This window comes from Eschrichtius robustus, chromosome 11 (genome assembly GCF_028021215.1).
Source record: "Eschrichtius robustus isolate mEscRob2 chromosome 11, mEscRob2.pri, whole genome shotgun sequence".
In the NCBI taxonomy this organism is placed as follows: Eukaryota; Metazoa; Chordata; class Mammalia; order Artiodactyla; family Eschrichtiidae; genus Eschrichtius; species Eschrichtius robustus.
This window is the reverse complement of record NC_090834.1, coordinates 29247970-29270618: the sequence shown is the minus strand read 5'-3', so window position 1 is coordinate 29270618 and position 22649 is coordinate 29247970.

The following is a 22649-nucleotide window of genomic DNA, read 5'->3' as shown; positions in this document are numbered from 1 at the left end:
GGGTCTACGTTTCTGTTTTTAACCACATGTGGGCAAGAAGGCCAGGGTCTTTATAGGAGGCTGTGGAGGCTGAGGACAAGGTTCTCTCATGGGAATAATTACTCACAAAAGAATTTCTTTAGGGGGCTGAGAGATTAACTCACTTCTTTCACAGGGAATAGAGGGCAGGCTTACAGTCAGTGTGGAAAGAACAGGCTCTGGGAGCACTTCAATCCTCTTGCTGAGAATAGGAAATACCTCAGCTATGCTGGTGGGCTTCTTATAGCACAGGAGCATGGGGAGAGAACCAAACTCACTGAACTCATTTATGCTTATTCTGCACAGTAACTTAAAGCTTATTGTGATATAGTAAATCATAAGTGTTTTAATCATAAACAATGTGTTTTGTAACCATAAGGCTGAAAGGGACTTCCAGGAATCATCCAATTAATTCTCTACTTTTTGTAAAGATTTGTCTAAGCAACTATTCTAAACATATGGTTATTCTCTCCATACTTAAAAATACCTGTGGGAAGCATATTTTAAAAGCATCCTTGACAATCCACTTCATTATCTAGTACTTGGTGACAGGGTTTAGGATAAGAATTGTATATACATTCAATTTGTCAGAAAAATAACAAGCTCTTTCTTAGTTTATATGATTTTACTTGGAGAAGAATAGCTATTTACATTGTCACAAATGTCACAATGAAGAATATGCCAGAGATCTATTAAATATCACAAACAGGATGTAAACTACATTTTTCATAGCATATAATCTAAATTTATCTTTGAAGGTATAGTCTGAGGCAATGGTCTGATCTATTACCATTTTGCCAACCTAGTACAGTTGACTTATTATAGCTACACTATTCCTATATGTATTTGCAAAATACAGTATAAAATGGCATTTCATTCTAGCTGCAGTCATAGAATTTAGAGGCTGTGAAAAAGCATTGCATTTTTATATGTCCTATAGAGTACAATACATGTATCCTCCATTAGGAATTGTGATTGTAATAATGGGTGGCTGTTGGTATTTCATTTGAATAATATCTATACGGTATTCTCATGTACAAACTATTAACATACATCATGCATTTTAGCATGGCAGATTAAATGGAATTTAAATGGATGTCCCTTTAGAAATCAAGCATTATTTAATTGGGGAAATGTCTCTAACCCACTCTAAAATGGATACTTTAAGATCCAATTTGGCACATATAGACCCTCTGTTTCAGTATTCTTTCCAGCAACTGATTTGAAGAAGTTACTTTATGACTAGCCATCAGTACCAAAGCTTCATGTTGGCATCAGTATCATTTTGATGGAATGTCATTGTTTACAAATAAATGAGTTATATAACGAAGTCAGAAACCCCCATATGTACCCAAAATATACTGCACAGTATGTGCTTTGTGAACCTTGATAAATAGGTAACAGCCATAATAAAAAGAATAATACTCAATGCCTGAAGAGCACATAGAGTTGGGGCTCTTGGCTGTGTAGTGTTGGGTGGAGAAGGGAAAGAAGAAACAGCTTCTAGTTAACAGTTTGGTCCGACTGTCTAAAATCTGCCTTGATATTCATCTCTTCTTTTATATTTCAAATAGTTTTGATTTCCCTTTTAATACTTGATTATGTGTGGAATCCAGTGAACTGTGTATGACCTATTGTGACTCTGAGACAGGCACTGATGCCTGAGACTTGAGAGTGAGTTTGTGGATTCAGTGCTTCAAATATGAACTCTTGGGGTTTCACACTGTTCTTATCTAGTGACAATAGTAACAGAAACATAGTGTTTTATTGTGAAAGTGAAAAATTGTGTGCCTTTCCAGGAAAAACAGAACAAAATAGGACAACAAATAAAGCAAAATCTCATTCACAAGCGCAGGAAGTCTTAATTTGGTGAATTCCTCCAAAGAGTTACAGCAATAAAGCAAAATTAAATTGATAGATACAAAAGGCAAAGTCACAGAGAATTTGGAAAACTGCCAGGCTGTGTTTTTCCTACAGAATCATATTGATACCAGTTGAAATGGTATATTTGAGGTTGTGAGGTATGAAGAGGGAGCTCAAGATTATCACCATTATTAAATATATTTTTTGAAGGCTCCTTGGGTTCCTGACTTGCTGAGGGCAAGTTTGTGGATCATCAGAGCAGACAGTAAAACTTCTACATGTAAGTTTCTGTCTTGTCATGCATTTTAAGCACAACTTAACCAATGCCCAGACCCTCTCCTACTCTATACTGTCACTGGAAACCATCTCACCAAGTCAAGTTTGGCTCCATCAAACACCATTCCCTTTGTATCACTGAACCTAACACGGCCATAGAAAGAGTTGTTGATGCCTGTTTCAGGCAGATTGCAAGACCCACACAACTCTAGGCCCAAGTAACAAAGCACTGCTGAAGTGAACTAACCATTCTCAGTTGTGCTAGGGCATTGCTTCCACCTGTAGCTTCTCTCTGCTTCCTTCAAAATACTATCTGACTCCAAGCATTTGGTACAACTTCCATAAATGTTCCTTCGGAATGAGTTACACATGGCTCTGAATAGGCTCTGGGGGGCACCAGATGTCTTTCAGCCAACAGTACCTAGAAACTCAAGTCCAAGAACCAAGCCCCATATTGTAGCCTGGGTATTTCTATTATTAAACTATAGATCTTCAGCTACAAAAATTATGTCATTTCAGAGGCTTCTATAAGCATATCTTATTAGATATAACCTGAAAAACATGATGCACCAGAGGCTTAATTATTAAAGTTTAACATATTACAGTCTGAATGATGATTCTTTAAGCATAGCTCTTGATATGAATACACTTAATTTACAACCAGCTGACTGAACATACACATAAATTGTGTTAACATGATTGAAAGAATTTTATTGTTAAATGGATAAACTGACCCCAGCTGTGGACTCAATTTAAGCCTCCTCACAGTGGTGAATGAAGAACAGACACTGATATTATACACAGATTAACATAAATTTTGTCAGAGCATTTTGAGATAGTGTGCAAAATTCCTTCCTCACACTTGATTCAAACAATTGAAGCCTAAGTATTATTTTCCTGTCATCTTTCTGTTTCCTTCCTTCCTTTGTTCCTTCTTTCCTTCCTTTTTCCTTTCATAAAAGTCATTGTTCCTCCTTTCCTTCCTTCTTCCTTTCACTAAAAAAAGTCATTGATACATTTATAAACAGGAAGAATCACAGCTAATCTTATGTTGTAGAATAGTTTTAGTTTTATAAAGTAATAAATATTCTGTGTGTGTGTGTGTGTTGAATGTAGATATTACATGATTAAAAGGAGTGACATTTTGGAAGGACTTGGGATGTAGAGAAGTAAAGTTTGTGTCTTTATTTATTTATTTTTCTTTTTTTTAATTTTGTCTGCACTAGGTCTTCGTTGTGGCACACGGGCTTCTCTTGTTGTGGTGTGCAGGCTCCAGAGTGCTCGGGCTCAGTAGTTTCAGTGCACAGCCTTCTCTCTAGTTGCGGCACATGGGCTTGGTTGTCCCGCAGCATGTGGGACCTTAGTTCCCTGACCAGGGATTGAACCCACATCCCCTGCATTGAAAGGTGGATTCTTAACCACTGGACCACCAGGGAAGTCCCTGTGTCTTATTTCTATTGTGTTGTGACCAGACCATAGCTTCAGCCATGTGCCTCATTGCCAATTCCATCCTTATTAAGAAATGATCCTGTTCAATGGTTCAACTCATCAGCTTGGCAGTACCTGACTACTTTAGGAAGCTTGGCAGTATCTGACTACCTTAGGGACACAAATTACTGGACTTTACCTTCAGAGACTTGGATTTGGTAGGTCTCAGGTGGAGGCCTAGGAATCTGTATTTAGAAAATCATTCTAGGTAATGCTAATATATAGCCAGACTTGGGAATCAATGAAGAATATTCAAATAATCCCAATTACTAGGAATAAATGCAAATTGACTAAGATAGAAATATATTATTTCATTCATACTTATTTTGAAAAGCTAAATACTCCAGGCTTAATAGCATTATTTCTTTCACAAGTTTTTAATTTTAGCTTTGATTTCAAATTTATAGTCTGCTTTTTGAGCATAAGTCTTCAAGCTTCAAATCAACACTGATAAGCATGAGGGATGAATATTGTTCACTATAGGGCTATTAGACATACTAGGTACAGTATAACTTTCTTAGTTACTGCCAGAGCTGTGCAGTACATCACAATATTTGTTGATCCTTACCAACAAGATATGAACTATGAACGTTTGGACAGAGAAGCAAATGTCAAAGTGACAGCCTTATTCCCAAATACTTTGATTTTTATGTTTGAAACATCACCAACTTGATACTTAGTCTCACTCTGTACTTTTCTCATTGAATTGTACATTCATCTAAAACTTATTTCCTAGCAATATCTTATGACAACCTTTCAAGCAATAATCTAAGCCATGATGATGATGCCATATGAAACTTGCACTTCTGTGCACTTCATAGAACCCTTAGGGAAACAGAGACATGTTTTATATAAGCAATAATATAGGTAGTGTGGACTTTTAAAAGATATTCACCATTCTACTACAGTAAAATGAGCAGCAAGTGATAGATAAAAATTATCTGAGCAGATAACATACTTAATTTCTCTCACAAGTCCTTCATTTGCACACATGCTATGAAGTAGTTAATATATTTTGATCAGATTGTTTCTGATGTATAATTATTGATACCTATCATAATATGATTTCTATTCCTCTCAAAAGATTGTATATGTATTGTTGCCCAGATTTTCAGATCTTTGTAGTATATAGTAAATAGGAGTATTTAAGGATAGATAAATGAGCAAAAGTATAGTATGGGTTGGATAAGCTGATCGAGAGTAGCCTTGGCAAAAATACAGATGCATCTTAGGACAAGTTAATTAATTCTACTGTTGGTTTGATAAGGTCTGAGATGATGAAAGATTAAAGATAAAAATAATTATTATCACTGTTCTCTGCGATGGCAAATGTTTAGTAAGTACAATACTATTTTGGCTTTCAGAATGTGATTGGTTGAAATTCATCTGTAGTACAATTTTAAAATGTCTGAAAATCATTATGTAGTCATATTTAAAATAACCTGTCCTTCTCAGCCATTTTGATGATACCACTAAAGCTTGCAGGTTTTGAAATGAATAATTCATATTTTTACTTTCCTTAAAATATAACTTTAATCAAATGTGGCACAGTCAATAATAGTCCTTTAGTAGTTAAATTACTCCTCCATCATTTAGAATCATGAATTAGGATTACAGTTAAAACTAACTAGTAAATTTATGATACACTGAGGTACTTCTAATCATCTGATTATTATTTAGCAAAATCATAAAGCTTAGAATCCATTCCTAATCCTCTAAATAAGATTACAGTTCCTATTATTGCCTAGATGGTTAAACTCTCTTCTAATCTTGAATCTGAACACAATTGGAGTCGTGGGTGGGTTTGCTAACATTTTACCTTCCTATTACCAACAGCAAAACTTAACATCTTCCTACCCACGATTTATAAAATTCTCCTATAAAAATCAAACAGGGCTGTTGAGTCACTGAGAAAGTGTTTTCTTCCCACTGAGAAAGCATTTGACAGTCATCTTTTTGTATATCATTGGATGCTTAACCCTTAATAAGCATGCTTTTGATAATAAATAATAAAAAATACTTAATTTGAATCCATTAAATTATACTGAATCTATTTTCTCAGTTAATTCATCTAGTTGTTGATCAGACCACTCTTAATATTAGACTTAAGTACTATTGCTTATTATTTGAAAGCAGAAGAGACAAGAAAAACTAAATGGCAAGCCTAAGTAGTAGTTTGTTTCTAATTCTTTTGATACATATTTTTACAAATAAAGGAATTGGTTTATATTTAATCTTCCTCTGTGGCCTTTTGGCTAGTTGGAGATAAAGAAGGGATTCTACTAAATGAATTTTTACTGTAGGCTATTAAGTATAATTAAATATAAGTAGGACAGTAATGTATTAGTTGGGGTAAAATCAAAATTGTGCAAAATTTCTTCTTCACACCCCCGCACTCTTTAAAGACAATTCTTCCCATTTTGCTGCCTGGCAGTTACATGTCAGACTCAGAACATAGGGACAGATGGAGGGGGTGGGATGGGCAGGAACTTTAGATGAGACTGAGCAAAGAGATTTAACTTTTTTCTTTGTGAAAGTATATATACTCCTAAAGGGAAGCAGTTTTCATAATAGACACATGTAGTTTAGTGAAAGCCAAATGACTTATTTGCTCATTTTTATTTAACAAAGAAAAGAGAAAAAATCCCTCATGAGCTATTTTCAGTTTTCTTAGGAGGTAGCAGCAACCTCTCAGCAGGGGCACACATCAGTGAAACTGGGATTAGGAACTCACAAAGCTATATATAGAAACTCTCTGAAGGTGGCAGATAGAACTAGTCTTGGTTACGGTGATGAAGGTAAATGAAAGTGTGAGAACATCTGGGCTTAAGGAACAAAGAAGGCCAAATACCAGCCCCTCTGTATGTCACAGAAAAGCCTGCTAAAATTAGCACAAAAGAACAGACTATAGGTGTTCAAGTGATATTAAAGCAAAACTTTTTTTTTCCCTTTTATAGCATGCTGGCTGAGCTAACATTCCGTGAGAAGAATACAATTTCATTTTATACATCATTTTTTTTGTTCTGACATTATAGAAATTATACCATTCCCTAGTTGGAAAATTTAGTCACAAAGAATGAGAAATATTCTGTATACTAACATCTGTAAAATGGCTTTGGGGGGCTATACTCTATTCCATATTCTTCTTCACATTGTTCTCAAATTGGGCTTCAGCTGCAAGCAAAACAAGTGCTCAACTTTAGAGTAGATAAAAGCCTTTATGACTCCAGACCTATCCATCTTATTCTGGGATGTTCCAGAGAAATGGAGCTGGGAAGAGAGTTACCCCACAGCATTTGATGGTATTCTGTGGGAGAGATGAAGATGTACTCCCAGTCGTTTAAAATTAAGTGGTTAAGTAGTCTCTAATCATCATTCAAAGATGTTTCACTTATATGTAGCTAGTTAATTCTAGCAGAGTTTGTTTAGAACAAAATTTTAAAAGGAAGAAACAAACCTGAACAATTTTTAATCAGAATTATCAGTTAAGAAACTAATTTGGGACGAAGATTTGCTGTCTTGAAAATCAACTTACTTATATCCGAAATTCAGAATGCTAAAGACTTTTGAAAATTTTCTAAAGGTATCAAGTGCTTCAGCACTGAAAAGGAATAATAATTTTGTTGATGGATTCCTTAAGGCTTTACGTCCTGGAGATAACAAAGAATTATAAATTACATTTCAGTTATTTTTTCTCTATGTTTTCCAGTTGTTGCAGGAAAGATGTAGAAGATGTCATAAATAAGACAAAGTTACAAATTTTGGCATTGAGCCATGGTTTACAAATTTGGCAACATTCTTTTACTTAAAATAATAAAACTGTTTTTAGTAATATAAGGGTTAAGCATAAAAGACAAGTATACTGTGTTCACATTTGGCTATGAAAGGATCTAGAGCAAGAATCTCAACTTCTCAGAATAAAATCTAAGTGAAAACTTACCTTCATATCCTTTGAACAATAAATATAAATATTCCTACATATTTTCTGACTAAAAAGAAGCTATGCACTTCCATACTTAATGAAACCTCAATTCCTAGAACAATTCTACTTTTATTGACTCCCAAGAAGCATGCCTTTATGGTCAATATCACTAACTTTCAAGGTTGGCAAGAGAGTATGGCTTTCTTCTGAGACTGGGATGATCTGTATAGATATATCTGTGTATAACCACTTAAAATTCCCCTGCCAGTTATAAGCTTTTTTTAAAAAGTTCAATTCTCCATAGTTAAAGTGAAGCAAACTTCATGTTGGAGTGGCCGGATAGTTTATCAACAACAGGAAATCTCCCCTCCAAATTTTATTGGTATAAATTACCAGGTTAAAATCAGAGCTTAACCTTGGCTTGAAGCTTCAGATAAATTGCTTTTCTATTATTTGACTAGAAAGTATTATCAAGAAGAAGAAATTAATTCTTATGTTAGATCTCATTCTAGCCAAGCAGGTCTAGATAAACTAGATAACTTTATAATTATCTACAGTAATTCAGGAATTTTTAGAAAATTCTTTTTGTTCTTGTTGTACAAAGATAATTATTAGTGAAAGGTAGCCAAAATTATTATTCTTATCTCTTAAATTATTTTCGGGTATGTTACCAGGCAATTATATAATCCATCCCTTTCATTTGTCATGTAACTCAATGACCTGAGATAGTGAGTACTCATTGCTTTTTCTTCTAATCCTTAAAAACACTTTTTTTTTTCTGTCTAAAGAAAAATTCTCCTACTAAAATGCAAATGAATACCTGACTGTAGGAAGTATCCCATTTTATAAGCATATATGAAATACTTCAGCTGGATTCAGCTGGACTGTAACCAAAAAAAAAAAAAAAAAAAGACACCAAAAAAGATGACAAGAGACAGAAAAATCACACTTTGCCAACCCTGTTAACCTAGAAGAAAGCTGAAAATAGATGGTAAGGTTAACTGATTATAGATTTTTATAGCACAGTATTCATACATAATAGAATGTCATAAAATTCAGCATGTAAAAACTTTGTTAAAACAAACAAGAAACTTAAGAAATATGCTAATCAGAATAAAAAGATTTAAAGGGGCAAAAAATCTTGCATTATATATGCCCATCAGTGCAGAATTTGTTTTCTTTTGGGAAAATTTGCTACTATGTCTTTAATCAATATTTGCTTTATGATCTAATTTAGTATTAGCATAGTATAGGCCTTATGTGCAGTAAACTAATTAGTTCCTTAAGTTTGTCAGCATCCTCAGCTTCTCTTTTCCATCTCTCCCTCCCTCTTTTCCTCCCTTCTATCCTCCCTCCCTTCCTTCCCCCTTATTTCCTCCCTCCTTCCCTTTCTCCCTCCCTCCCTCCCTCCCTTCCTTCCTTCCTTCCTTCCTTCCTTCCTTCCTTCCTTCCTTCCTTCCTTCCTTCCTTCCTTCCTTTTTTTCCTTTCTTTTTCTTATGAAGTATGTGAAAAATAGTATATTATTATTATTATGGCTTCATGATTGAAGAGTTTGTGGATTCATGAGGTAAGGAAAAGAAGGTGACTATTTAGATATAGATAATTTGGGTATAGAAATGACTGAGACAATTGAGACCTTGGCTTCTATAGAGGTTTCATCAGTTAAGAGAAACATAAGTTTTAAAAAATAACATGTTGTTCTTTTTTACTGAATTTAAACATGTTTTCAAGAAGTATCAGGGTCACCCTTTTTGGACAATCTCCTATTTTTTGCCCCTACAAACATCTTAATTTGGAAAAATCCTCTTATTTTCACATAGTAATTTTTTCCTTGGGTACCACACTGCTAAAGATTGAAATAGAAAAGAAGCTTCTTCTATCTGTAGAGAAATTGTTTTCTAGAAGCTACTTCCCAATAAGGCAAATACACCAACTACTACTTGATTTTACTGGCTCTTTACCTATAGATGACCAATGCACTGTCTTGCATCCTGCATACCCTTCTGTAACTCAGTTTGGCATAGCATGGTGTTTTGGGTTCTTTTTTGAGGGTTTGAAAATGTTTCCTATCAATTTTATGTATGTTTCCTATCAATTTTATGTATTGAAAAAGCAATATACAGTGTATTCCAAATTTCTTAGCTCTATGCCTTTAGATTTTAACATATATTCAGATTGCTGTTTATAACCACAGTTTTGATTTTTTCACTAGAATTAACAAATTACCATGTTCCTAAGTACAAAAACACAGGTTGGATCATTTTATGGTAGCTATATTGAGGGATCAACCATTTACAAATCCCAATCCAAAACCTTTTTTTTTTTTTCAGGGAAAATTCAATCATTTCTAGCAGAGTATATGATTCGTAATGGAAAATAAGTGAAATATCTTATTTAAAGGTGTAATAGTGAGGAAGACGGAAGAGTATGTTTTTCATTTTAGATACCCCTGGCACTACAATAATTTGAACAAGTCTTGAACAAGATTTAAACAATCTTTAATCTCTAAAACTGAAAATTTTATTCTTTTCTTTTTTATGTTAGTGTATTAATATTACATTCAAACTATTTAATAAGTTGTCTACATGACATACATTGGTTTGCATTCATTAACAGAAAATTATGTAGAAATAATACAGCTTTCTTTTTTCTCTCTGTAAAGATTTGCTTCAGTAAGTCAAATACATTTGAATTTTGGTTCTTATTTCTCATTTGGACTTCTTTGTTATACATCTTAGGGATCTTCTACTATAACAAATCAGGTAGTCAGTCAAAGGAAGGGATATGAAAAATTCAGAAAAATTAAAACTTCAAAAGGGAAGACTTTCTATGTTGATCAACTTTTATTTATTCCACACTGACATTTATTTTGAAATTGTGAAAAAGTAGGCAGTTTCCATATAAACTGACACCTATGAAAATACAAATTACTTTCTTCCTGTGATTTTTCAGTGTTAAGAAAACCTTTGCCTTGAAATGATAGAGAATCTTAATACTTGTTCATGAAGAAATATGACCTTCAATACCTTTACCATTTTTATTTGTTGAGGGAAATGTTTCCAATAATGAATGTAAAAATGGAAGAGATATGGTTGAGGAAAACAGAAGAAATTAAGAAGAATTAAGATAACATTTGAACAGCTGTGAGCCACAGTCCCATTTTCTCCCTCTATTTTGTTGCCTCTTACTAAACATATCTAAGGCTCAGATTGGCAAAAATAAAATCATTGTCTCCTTTAAGTATTTGGAGATAAGCAAAAATTATTCCAACTGTGTGGAAATTGAGTCACATAATAATGGCAGTTTATTACTACTAAGCAAGTCAGGTTAGGTTCAAATGGAAAAATTGTCCATGGACAAAAAGGCTTTCTGATTTTCTTAGAGTTGAATTAACAGCTTTAAGAAAAAAAAAAATTCCCTGAAAAATTTGCCTTGGAAAAACTATAAAATTTTATAACAGCTACTTGTAACTACATTATGACTTTGATAATCAAGTGACAAAGCTGTCTCGTTATGCTTTTAAAATGTAGCAATTAAATGCATTCCAGAAATAATACATATCATTCCTCATTTCAAAATCAACCTACCAGAATTCTGACACTTCAGCTGTGAGTAGCCATTTTACAAAACCAAAGGTTCTCATTTCCCTAACAGTACTTTAGATTAAAACAAATACAAACAAAAACTTGCCTCCTGATTTCAATGTATAAGGTAAATAGCCAAAGCATTTCCATCAAACATTCCACTACCATGTAATAGTAAATAGGTTTCCCAACCCAATTAATAAAAACACATGGTTATATCGTGCTAGGCCTTCATTCACTTCCTCTACATGGGGTAGGTTTTATTTAACCAGATACCTGAATTATTTTAATGTTTTGTCCAGTTCATTTGCTGTAATCTCATGGGTCTAAATTTTTGGTTTGGCTTGCAATGTAAACAATATTGGGCATTTGCTATTTTATTATCAGATTATGCTTTGTAAATCATTACTTTTAAAAATTTAGTTATTGCAAACTTAAATTACAATGTTATCAAATAACATCATGATATATAATAATATATCCATAAAGCATGGTTAAATTGCATATATTTTGAAATGTCAAGCTATTTTTTGTTTTTCAAAGATAACTGCATCTATTAAACCTGTACCATTAATTATAAAATTTTAATTCAGTGTTTCATATTATATTTTAAGATATTTTTCTTTACTCAATAGTATAAGTTTAGAGAACATTTTTGTGATTGAAAAGATAAAATATGCCTCATTTCACTAGAATTTTAAGAATACTAGTATGTGTAAAAGTATGTAAGCACTTATAGAATTATAAACATCCACTGTATGTGCTTTACTTTTAATGTAACACCACTTTTAATTCATTGGATTGTGCTTATTTATAATTGTTCTAAATTACGCATGATGTATGTAAATAGCATGTTTCATTATGTAAAATGTTTTTGTATTTACAGACTGAAGAACAAGGAAAATTTGTATATGAAAAATGAGTGATTAACAACCTAGGATTCTTATAAAACAAAGTGGAATAACAGTTGTGTGTTATATTTACATAATTCATTACAAAACTCTCTGTTTAAGCCACAGATTTATTTACCTTATAAGTGGAAACTGTCACTTATAAAATATTTAAATCAATAAATGATACCAAAAAGGAGAAGTCTATATATTCTTATTCTTTTTTAAAAATATTGGAGTATAATTGCTTTACAATGTTGTGTTAGCTTCTGCTGTATAACAAAGTGAATCAGCTATATGTATACGTATATCCCCATATCCACTCCATCTTGCATCTCCCTCCCACCCTCCCTATCCTACCCCTCTAGGTGGTCACAAAGCACCGAGCTGATCTCCCTGTGCTATGTGGCTGCTTCCCACTAGCTATCTATTTTACATTTGGTAGTATATATGCACATGCCACTCTCTCACTTCGTCCCAGCTTACCATTCCCCCTCCCAGTGTCCTCAAGTCCATTCTCTACATCTGCGTCTTTATTCCTGTTTTGCTCCTAGGTTCTTCAGAACCTTTTTTTTTTTCTTTGATTCCACATATATGTGTTAGCATATGGTATTTGTTTTTCTCTTTCTGACTTACTTCACTCTGTATGACAGACTCTAGGTCCATCCACCTCACTACAAATATCTCCATTTCATTTCTTTTTATGGCTGAGTAATATTCCATTGTATATATGTGCCACACCTTCTTTACCCATTCATCTGTCGATGGACACTTAGGTTGCTTCCATGTCCTAGCAATTGTAAATAGTGCTGCAATGAACATTGTGGTACATGTCTCTTTTTGATTTACGGTTTTCTCAGTGTATATGCCCAGTGGTGGGATTGCTGGGTCAAATGGTAGTTCTTTCTTTTTTTTTTCTTTTTTTTTTAACATCTTTATTGGAGTACAATTGCTTTACAATGGTGTGTTAGTTTCTGCTTTATAACAAAGTGAATCAGTTATACATATACATATGTTCCCGTATCTCTTCCCTCTTGCATCTCCCTCCCTCCCACCCTCCCTATCCCACCCTCTAGGTGGTCACAAACCACTGAGCTGATCTCCCTGTGCTATGCGGCTGCTTCCCACTAGCTATCTATTTTACGTTTGGTAGTGTATATATGTCCATGCCACTCTCTCACTTTGTCACAGCTTACCCTTCCCCCTTCCCATGTCCTCAAGTCCATTCTCTAGTAGGTCTGTGTCTTTATTCCCGTCTTACCCCTAGGTTCTTCATGACCTTTTTTTTTTTTTTTCCTTAGACTCCATATATATGTGTTAGCATACGGTATTTGTTTTTCTCTTTCTGATTTACTTCACTCTGTATGACAGACACTATGTCCATCCACCTCACTACAAATAACTCAGTTTCATTTCTTTTTATGGCTGAGTAATATTACACTGTATATATCTGCCACATCTTCTTTATCCATTCATCTGTTGATGGACACTTAGGTTGCTTCCATGTCCTGGTTATTGTAAAGAGAGCTGCAATGAACATTTTGGTACATGACTCTTTTTGAATTATGCTTTTCTCAGGGTATATGTCCAGTAGTGGGATTGCTGGGTCGTATGGTAGTTCTATTTTTAGTTTCTAAAGGAATCTCCATACTGTTCTACATAGTGGCTGTATCAGTTTACATTCACACCAAGAGTGCAAGAGGGTTCACTTTTCCCAAACCCTCTCCAGCATGTATTGTTTGTAGATTTTTTGATGATGGACATTCTGACAGGTGTGAGGTGATACTTCATTGTAGTTTTGATTTGCATTTCTCTAATGATTAGTGATGTTGAGTATCCTTTCATGTGTTTGTTGGCACTGTATATCTTATTTGGAGAAATGTCTGTTTAGGTCTTCTGCCCATTTTTGGATTGAGTTGTTTGTTTTTTGATATTGAGCTGCATGAGCTGCTTGTAAACTCTGGAGATTAATCCTTGGTCAGTTGCTTTGTATGCAAATATTTTCTCCCATTCTGAGGATTGCCTTTTCATCTTCTTTACGTTTTCCTTTGCTGTGCAAAAGCTTTTAAGTTTCATTAGTTCCATTTGTTTATTTTTGTTTTTATTTCCATTTCTCTAGGAGATGGGTCAAAAAGGATCTTGCTGTGATTTATGTCATAGAGTGTTCAGCCTATGTTTTCCTCTAAGAGTTTTATAGTGTCTGGCCTTACATTTAGGTCTTTAATCCATTTGGAGTTTATTTTTGTGTGTGGTGTTAGACAGTGTTCTAATTTCATTCTTTTCCATGTAGCAGTCCAGTTTTCCCAGCACCACTTATTGAAGAGGGTGTCTTTTCTCCATTGTATATTCTTGCCTCCTTCATCAAAAATAAGGTGACCATATGTGCCTGGATTAATCTCTGAGCTTTTGATCCTGTTCGATTGATCTACATTTCTGTTTTTGAGCCAGTACCATACTGTCTTGTTTACTGTAGCTTTGTAGCATAGTGAAGTCAGGGAGCCTGATTCCTCCAGCTGCATTTTTTTTCTCAAGATTTCTTTGGCTATTCAGGGTCTTTTGTATTTCCATAAAAGTTGTGAATTTTTTTGTTCTAGCTCTGTGAAATATATCACTGGTAGTTTGATAGGTGTTGTATTGAATCTGTAGATTCTTTTGGGTAGTATAGTCATTTTCACAATGTTGATTCTTCCAATCCAAGAACATGGTATATCTCTCCATCTGTTTCTATCATCTTTAATTTCTTTCATCAGTGTCTCATAATTTTCTGCATACAAGTCTTTTGTCTCCTTAGGTAGGTTTATTCCTAGGTATTTTATTCTTTTTGTTGCAATGGTAAATGAGAGTGTTTCCTTAATTTCTCTTCCAGATTTTTCATCATTAGTGTATTGGAATCCAGGAGATTTCTGTGCATTAAATTTGTATCCTGCTACTTTACCAAATTCATTCATTAGCTCTGGTAGTTTTCTGGTAGCATCTTTAGGATTCTCTATGTATAGTATCATGTCATCTGCAAACAGTGACAGCTTTACTTCGTGTTTCCTCATTTGGATTCTTTTATTTCTTTTTCTTCTCTGATTGTTCTGGCTAAAACTTCTAAAACTATGTTGAATAATAGTGGTGAGAGTGGACAAACTTGTCTTGTTCCTGATGTTAGAGGAAATGGTTTCAGTTTTTCACAACTGAGAATGATGTTTGCTGTGTGTTTTTCATATATGGCCTTTATTGTTTCAAGGTAAGTTCATTCTAGGCCTACTTTCTGGAGGGTTTTTATAATAAAAGGGTGTTGAATTTTGTTGAACGCTTTGTCTGCATCTATTGAGATGATCATTTGGTTTTCTCCTTCAATTTGCTTTTATGGTTTACCACATTGATTGATTGGCATATATTGAAGAATCCTTGCATTCGTGGGATAAACCCCACTTGATCATGGTGTATGATCCTTTTAATGTGCTGTTGGATTCTGTTTTCTAGTATTTTGTTGAGGATTTTTGCATCTATGTTCATCAGTGATATTGGCCTGTAGTTTCTCTCTTTGTGACATATTTGTCTGGTTTTGGTATCAGGGTGATGGTGGCCTCGTAGAATGAGTTGGGGAGTGTTCCTCCCTCTGCAATATTTTGGAAGAGTTTGAGAAGGATAGGTGTTAGCTCTTCTCTAAATGTTTGATAGATTTCGCCTGTGAAGCCATCTGGTCCTGGGCTTTTGTTTGTTGGAAGATTTTTAATCACAGTTTCAATTTCAGTGCTTGTGATTGGTCTGCTCATATTTTCTATTTCTTCCTGGTTCAGTCTCAGCAGGTTGTGCATTTCTAAGAGTTTGTCCATTTCTTCCAGGTTGTCCATTTTATTGGCATAGAGTTGCTTGTAATAATCTCTCATGATCCTTTGTATTTCTGCAGTGTCAGTTTTTACTTCCCTTTTTTCATTTCAAACTCTATTGATTTGAGTCTTGTCCCTTTTTTTCTTGATGAGTCTGGATATTGGTTTATCAATTTCGTTGATCTTCTCAAAGAAACATCTTTTAGTTTTATTGATCTTTGCTATCGTCTCCTTCATTTCTTTTCCATTTATTTCTGATCTGATCTTTATGATTTCTTTCCTTCTGCTAACTTTGAGGTTTTTTTTTTCTTCTTTCTCTAATTGCTTTAAGTGTAAGGTTAGGTTGTTTATTTGAGATGTTCCTTGTTTCTGGAAGTAGGATTGTATTGCTATAAACTTCCCTCTTAGAACTGCTTTTGCTGCATGCCATAGGTTTTGGGTCATCATGTTCTCATTGTCATTTGTTTCTAGGTATTTTTTAATTTCCTCTTTGATTTCTTCAGTGATCTCTTGGTTATTTAGTAGTGTATGGTTTAGCCTCCGTGTGCTTGTATTTTTTTTTACAGATTTTTTTCCTGTGATTGATATCTAGTTCATAGCGTTGTGGTTGGAAAAGATATTTGATAGGCTTTCATTTTTCTTGAACTTACCAAGGCTTGATTTGTGACCCAAGATATGCTCTATGCTGGAGTTTGTTCCATGAGCACTTGAGAAGAAAGTGTATTCTGTTGTTTTTGGATGGAATGTCCTATAAATATCAATTAAGTCCATCTTGTTTAATGTGTCATTTTAAGCTTGTGTTTCCTTATTTATTTTCATTTTGGATCATCTGTCCATTGGTGAACGTGGGGTGTTAAAGTCCCTACTATTATTTTGTTATGTCAATTTCCGCTTTTATGGCTGTTAGCATTTGCCTTATGAATTGAGGTGCTCCTATGTTGGGTATAAATACTTACAATTATTATATCTTCTTGGATTGATCCCTTGATCATTATGTAGTGTGCTTCTTTGTCTCTTTTAATAATCTTTATTTTCAAATCTATTTTGTCTGCTATGAGAATTGCTACTCCAGCTTTCTTTTGATTTCCATTTGCATGGAATATCTTTTTCCATCCTCTCACTTTCAGTCTGTATGTGTTCCTAGGTCTGAATATGGGTCTTGTTTTTGTATCTATTCAGCCAGTCTGTGTCTTTTGGTGGGAGCATTTAATCCATTTACATTTAAGTTAATTATCGATATGTGTGTTCCTATTCCCATTTTCTTAAATGTTTTGGGTTTGTTTTTATAGGTGTTTTCCTTCTCTTGTGTTTCTTGACTAGAGAAGTTCCTTTAGCATTTGTTGTAAAGCTGGTTTGGTGGTGCTGAACTCTCTCAGCTTTTGCTTGTCTGAAAAGTTTTAATTTCTCCATGAAATCTGAACAATATCCTTGCTGGGTAGAGTAATCTTGGTTGTAGGTTTTTCTCCTTCATCACTTTAAATATGTCCTGCCACTGCCTTCTGGCTTGCAGAGTTTCTGCTGAAAGATCAGCTGTTAACCTAATGGAGATCCCCTTGTGTGTTATTTGTTGTTTTTCCCTTGCTGTTTTTAATATGTTTTCTTTATATTTAATTTTTGATAGTTTGATTAATATGTATCTTGGCGTGTTTCTCCTTGGATTTATCCTGTATGAGACTCTCTGTGCTTCCAGGACTTGAATAACTATTTCCTTTGTCATATTAGGGAAGTTTTAAACTATAATCTCTTCAAATATTTTCTCAGTCCCTTTCTTTTTCTCTTCTTCTTCTGGGACCCCTATAATTCAAATGTTGGTGCATTTAATGTTGTCCCAGAGGTCTCTGAGACTGTCCTCAGTTCTTTTCATTCTTTTTTCTTTATTCTGCTCTACAGTAGTTATTTCCACTATTTTATCTTCCAGGTCACTTATCCGTTCTTCTGCCTCAGTTATTCTGCTATAGATCCCTTCTAGAGTATTTTTAATTTCATTTATTGTGTTTTTCATCATTGCTTGGTTCCTCTTTAGTTCTTCTAGGTCCTTGTTAAATGTTTCTTGCATTTTGTCTGTTCTATTTCCAAGATTTTGGATCATGTTTACTATGATTATTCTGAATTCTTTTTCAGGTAGACTGCCTATTTCCTCTTCATTTGTTAGGTCTGGTGTGTTTTGACCCTGCTCCTTCATCTGCTGTGTGTTTTTCTGTCTTCTCATTTTGCTTATCTTACTGTGTTTGGGGTCTCCTTTTCACAGGCTGCAGGTTCATTGTTCCTGTTGTTTTTAGTATCTGTCCCCAGTGGCTAAGGTTCGTTCAGTGGGTTGTGTAGGCTTCCTGGTGGAGGGGACAAGTGCCTGTGTTCTGGTGGATGAGGCTGGGTCTTGTCTTTCTGGTAGGCAGGTCCATGTCTGGTGGTATGTTTTGGGGTGTCTGTGGCCTAATTATGATTTTAGGCAGCCTCTCTGCTAATGGATGGGGCTGTGTTCCTGCCTTGCTAGTTGTTTGGCATAGGGTGTCCAGCACTGTATCTTGCTGGTCGTTGAGTGAAGCTGGGTGTTGGTGCTGAGACGGAGATCTCTGGGAGATTTTCGCCGTTTGGTATTACATGGAGCTGGGAGGTCTCTTGTGGACCAGTGTCCTGAAGTTGTCTCTCCCACCTCAGAGGCACAGCTCTGATGCCTGGCTGGAGCACCAAGAGCCTTTCATCCACACGGCTCAGAATACAAGGGAGAAAAAATAGAAAGAAATAAGAAAGAGGACAAAATAAAATAAAATAAAGTTATTAAAATAAAAATTAAAAAATTATTAATGAAAAAACAATTTTTTTAAGAAAAAAAAAACAAGAAACGGACAGAGAGAACCCTAGGACAAATGGTGAAAGCAAAGCTATACAGACAAAATCTCACACAGAAGCATACACATACACACTCACAAAAAGAGGAGAAGGGGAAAAAATAATATATCTTGCTCCCAAAGTCCACCTCCTCAATTTGGGATGATTCGTTGTCTATTCAGGTATTCCACAGATGCAGGTACATCAAGTTGTTTGTGGAGCTTTAATCCGCTGCTTCTGAAGCTGCTGGGAGAAATTTCCCTTTCTCTTCTTTGTTCACACAGCTCCTGGGGTTCAGCTTTGGATTTGGACACGCCTCTGCGTGTAGGTCACCTGAGGGCGTCTGTTCTTTGCTCAGACAGGATGGGGTTAAAGGAGCAGCTGATTCGGGGGCTCTGGCTCACTCAGGCCGTGGGGAGGGAGGGTTACGGAGACGGGGCGAGCCTGCGGTGGCAGAACCCAGCATGACGTTGCAGCAGCCTGAGGCACACCGTGTGTTCTCCTGGAGAAGTTGTCCCTGGATCACGGGACGCTGGGAGTGGCGGGCTGCGCAGGCTCCCGGGAGGGGCGGTGTGGATAGTGACCTGTGCTCGCACATAGGCTTCTTGGTGGAGGCAGCAGCAGCAGCCTTAGCGTCTCATGCCCGTCTCTGGGGTCCGCGCTGATAGCCGCGCCCTGCACCTGTCTCTGGAGCTCGTTTAGGCGGCGCTCTGAATCCCCTCTCCTCGCGCACCAGGAAACAAAGAGGCAAGAAGAAGTCTCTTTCCTGTTCGGCAGCTCCAGACCTTTTCCCAGACTCCCTCCCGGCTAGCTGTGGTGCGCTAACCCCTTCAGGCTGTGCTCACGCAGCCAACCCCAGTCCTCTCCCTGCGATCCGACCGAAGCCTGAGACTCAGCTCCCAGCCCCCGCCCGCCCTGGCGGGTGAGCAGACAAGCCTCTTGGGCTGGTGAGTGCTGGTCGGCACCGATCCTCTGTGTGGGAATCTCTCCGCTTTGCCCTCTGCACCCCTGTGGCTGCGCTCTCCTCCGTGGCTCCGAAGCTTCCCCCCTCCACCACTTGCAGTGTCCGCCCAGGAAGGGGCTTCCTAGTGTGTGGAAACCTTTCCTCCTTCACAGCTCCCTCCCACTGGTGCAGGTCCCATCCCTATTCTTTTGTCTCTGTTATTTCTTTTTTCTTTTGCCCTACCCGGGTACGTGGGGAGTTTCTTGCCTTTTGGGAGGTCTGACTGCCAGCATTCAGTGGGTGTTCTATAGGAGCAGTTCCACGTGTGGATGTATTTCTGATGTATTTGTGGGGAGGAAGGTGATCTCCGCATCTTACTCTTCCGCCATCTTCCGGGAGAGCCTCTGTAGCTCTTTTTAAGCTCAGCTAATAAATAAATTCTTGGGTATATTGACATTCTCTCCATTTTGCCTTCTGAAATAACTACAAAATCCCAGTCCTTGGATTGGGAGCAACGTCTCAAGTAATTAATGGAATGTGGCACTCCAGAACTGTGATCTATCAAACTAATCTCATTACTATCTGTTCTATTTATTGTTAAGAAGATGTGTGAGATACAAAACAGTGATGAAAACCAAAGCCTAATGCTGATCTGATCAGCAGCCAGAGTAGATAACCAACAGATAACCTCACCTCAATTATTTTATAATCCACAATTCTAACATCAATTCATTTTTTAGATTAAACCATAACAATTTTAGCCATGAAAAATTTACATATCAGTAAGTGAAAAGAAGTTATTCTCAGTAATCTTCACCTCTGTATTAGTTTTCAAAATATTTCTTCCAGTGTTTGTTCTAAGGAGATTATTGTCCTACCTCATTGCTGACATGAGACAGCTTAAATTTTGTATATGCACACACATATATTTGTATTTATATTTTATTGAACCTATTCCATAGTGTTTAAATAGCATTAACATTTATCCTAAGTGGTTTATTGCAAGTATAGATATAATGGTTAAATTTTGCAAAAACTTGACTGGGTCACAGGGTGCCCATATGTTTGTTTAAACACTATTCTTGGTGTGTCTGTGAGAGTGTTTTTGGGTGAGATTAACCTCTGAATCGGTAGCTTGAGTAAATAGATTGCCCTTACCAATATATGTAGCACTCATCCAATCTGTTGAAGGCCTGAATAGAACAAAAGGCTAACAAGAAAGAATTTACTCTGTCTGCCTGATAGTCATGAGCTAGGACATAGATGTCCTCCTGTCTTCAGACCCAACCTCAAATGGATAATGTCAGTTCTCCTGATTCTCAGGTCTTAGTACTGTTGATCTTGGGACCTCTCAGCCACCATAGTCATGTGAGTAAATTGCATATAATATAAAATAATTTAATATAATATAATATAAATCTTTCTTCCTTTCTCTCCATAGATCGATCTATCTATCTATCCTTAACTCTATCTACCTATCTGTTATGGATCAACCTACATTATTGGTTCTGCTTTTCTGGAGAACCTTAATACAGTAGACAAACCTCAGGTCTTTATAAAACCCAGAAGTGCTGGCTGCACTTCTTGTTTGTACATGTGATTGGGCATGGGGAAGAGGGTATAGAGTCGACCACAGAAACTTACATAACTTTGAGCTCTTAAACATTCTTTTGATTAATATCTGTGACATTAAAGAAGACAATAGACTCAGAGTGAGATATTATTTTATATCACAACCATAGAATGTTGTGTTGTGTTTTAAAATGAATTAAAATTGGTATTGAGGCACACAAATCCAAATGTAGCCACAGGTAGCATAAGGGATTTGGGCATGCTGTGTACCTGATATGTTCCAGAGAACATGGAACATAAGGGAAACATGGGAGAATAAGGGAAATGATTGCTAGCAATAGCTGGCACATCACCTAAATATTATCTGGATATTTCCAGTGGACAGCAATTAGAGGCTAATGACCTAGAAAAGTTTGTTCCAGTGCCTAAGGGCAGGCGTAGATCTGAGAATCTGGGAGGGTTCAACTATCTTCACCCTGGGAAGAGGGAATGTGGGAATAACAAAAATATTTGTGTCCTTGTGAAAAATAATCATATGGTTTTTACATGCTAGTATGTTGTAAATAGAAGGCAGACTTATTTAGATGAATGTTCTGGATTCTACCTGAGGAACCAGTCAGCATGTAGAAAGTTTTGGAACTTCCACGGGAAACAATGACAGACTTCAAAGGAGCTGTTTAATCATGTATATATCTCATTTTACACTAGGGTTTCTCAACCTCAACCTAGGCACTCTTAACATTTGGGACTGAATGATTCTTCATTATGGAAGGGTTGTCCAGTGCATTGTAAGATGTTTAGTAGCATCCTTGGCCTCTACTCACTAGACACCAGTAGCACCCTGACCCCCAGCTGTGACAACAACAAAAATTTCTGTAGATATTGCTAAATATTCACTATGGGAGAAAAATTTTCCCAATTGTGAATCACTGTTCTACACAGGAAAGATTTCTTCCCCTGAATAAGTGAAATTTTTAAGATTTTTTTTCTGAATTGTCTTTTGATGAGAATTTTTTTGCATGTTGATGGCCTAAGACTTTTCATATTTTTTCTAAAAAAGAGTTATATTTTTTAAAAATTGTTTTAAATTTTACATGTTTTTTAAAAGTTAGTTTGACAACGGATAAAACAAGTGTTAGCAAATTTTTTCTCTAAAAAGCCAGAATGAAATATTTTAAGCTTTCATGCAGTCTCTCTCACAACTATTCAACTCTGCTGTTGTAACATAAAAGTAGCCATATTTGAGATAATATGTAAAAGAGTGGACATGGCTGTATTCCAATAAGATTTTATTTACAAAATAAGATGAGCCCTGTCAACTAGAGAAAATAAAACTTTTGAAGCATCATATTTGGTGGGTTAGTTTCTGTTACCACATTCACAATAGAGAACAAAGAGCAGAAGAGATTTAAATTAGACACAAAGAAGTGCTTTCTAATTGTGAAATA